Below are 2,179 nucleotides of genomic sequence, written 5' to 3'. Positions count from 1 at the left end.
ACACACACACACACACACACACACACCCCTTCCCCCTCTCCACAGGACACTGCTCACCCTCCGCTCATCAACAAGGGGCAGCAGAGGGCAAGAGTTCCTAGTCCAAGTCTGGCTGGCCTGCCAGCTTGGGCTCCTGGAGGAGGCTGGGTTTCAAAGCATCGGCTGGTTTCAGGCAGACAACGAATATCTTTGAACTAGACTATATTAAAAAAAAAAAAAATACTGCTTTTTCTGTCTGCCCACTTACCCCGCTTCGTTTTTCCCCACAGCATTTATCTCATTACCTCATGTTATTTATTTATGGCCTGTCTTCCCATAGCCAAGAAGCTCCAGGACAGCAGGGACATGTTTCGTTCACTGCTGTGACCTCACACCAGGCACCCAGAACAGTGCCTGGCACATAATGGACACTCACTCATATTTGCTGGTTGAATAAGTCATTTTGACTCAAGTCCTATAAAGGGTCACTTTGACTTCACCGAGATGCAGTGATATGCACTGAGGGCTTGAACCCCACGTCCTAGTGTGAGTCAAAGTAGCTCATTGTGACATCTGTCCACTTAGTGCTCTCCACTCAGGCTGCATACTGTCACGGAGGAACCGCTCACAATTCACCAGTTCCCGGCCCCACTCTCGTGGGTTCCACTGGGTTGTGTTTTAATGAACAGCCACGGTAGAGAGACAGGAACACAAAAACCAAAGATCTGGCTCCTGTCCTCGAAAATGTGAACCGGTATAACCATGGTTACCGGTGTGCCACAGTTTATGACCAAGTGACTAAGTGGGTTTGAAGGTGACGAGGAGGGTCAGAGGTTAGCAGCCTCCTGGTGTGTGGGGTGGGGAGTAGGTCAGAACAGAGTCTGAGGATAGACATAAGAGCCTTAAAGTAGGGGAGTGGTTTATATTAGGTGAGGGGTGGACATTTGGGAGAAGGGACTGCAGAGTGTAAGCAAAGGCCCAATAGACAAACTGTATCAGGGGCCAATTAAAAAACAAACAAGAAACAGTACTAATGGTCAAAATTGAGAAATAGTAGAAAGGACTCTCAGAAAAAAAAAAAAAAAGCCTGTGGTCAGACTGTGGAAGAGTAAATGCCAGAAGAAGATGCTTGAACTTCATCCTGAAGGTCAGGTGAAGCCACAGAAGGTTTCTCAGCAGGAGAGCAGTGTGCCTGGCAGTGATGTACGCGTGGGAGCAAAAGGAAGGGAGAATTGTAGGTAAGGAGATCAGGGAGGAAATGTATTCTACAATCTAGAAGCAAGATGATAAAAGCATGAATTAAATAGAAAACAAACAAACAAACAAAAAACATGAACATGAGAACCATATCAAAAGAAAACTCCGCAAGACTATTTTTTGATTGAACGTGCAGGCCAGAGAAAAGAAATATTAGATAATTGGGATTTAAAGAGAATACTGGGGCAAAAAAAAAAAAAAAAAAAAAGCATCACTGATAGAAATAAGAATGGAAACAACAGTTTTTCCAAACAAGAATTTAAATGTTGGACAATAAATACCAGGGGGGGGAAAATACAAACAATTAGTGACGACACAATTAAGGGAAATAAGATCTTCCAAGTACCTTTCACACATCAGGCCAACTCACCTTTCTGCATCGACAGAGCCAGACCTGGAATTTTATTCTAGGTAGAAGTAGTTAGCTTCCCCCTAAGATTCAGATAACTTTCTTCTACCTCAGTGGCTGCATCCTCACCCACCCTTGCTTTGGAGACAAACGTTAATATTCTCAAAATAACACAAATTTGGTACAAATGTATTGCCTAAGGAAAACACTATTCCATATATAGCAAAGTACATAATGACTAAAGCTTCAAATTCAGACCAATGAGAGGAACTGTAAGTTACTGCATTTTAAAAATACCGCCACACGAAATGAGAGTATATGTTACAACTCCCCCATACAAACAAGCAGTGTCAGCAGATAGTGCGAGTTCAATAGATACCTATTGAGAAAGAAACCGAAATAAAAAGAAAGAATAAAGAGAAACGAGAGTTGGCACAAGCGCAAAGTTTTTCTACCGCCAAGTGGAAATACAGAAAAGACAGCTGACGGTCACGAGAGCCGGGACTTTGTTTTGTCTGTGGCTCGATCCCTGTCATCCCAAATAATTTCTAGCACACAGTAGGCAGTCTGTAAGTATACGTCAAACAGATAATA

Source organism: Pteropus alecto, unplaced genomic scaffold (genome assembly GCF_000325575.1).
Source record: "Pteropus alecto unplaced genomic scaffold, ASM32557v1 scaffold16, whole genome shotgun sequence".
Taxonomy (NCBI): Eukaryota; Metazoa; Chordata; class Mammalia; order Chiroptera; family Pteropodidae; genus Pteropus; species Pteropus alecto.
Note: the sequence above shows the minus strand (reverse complement) of the source record.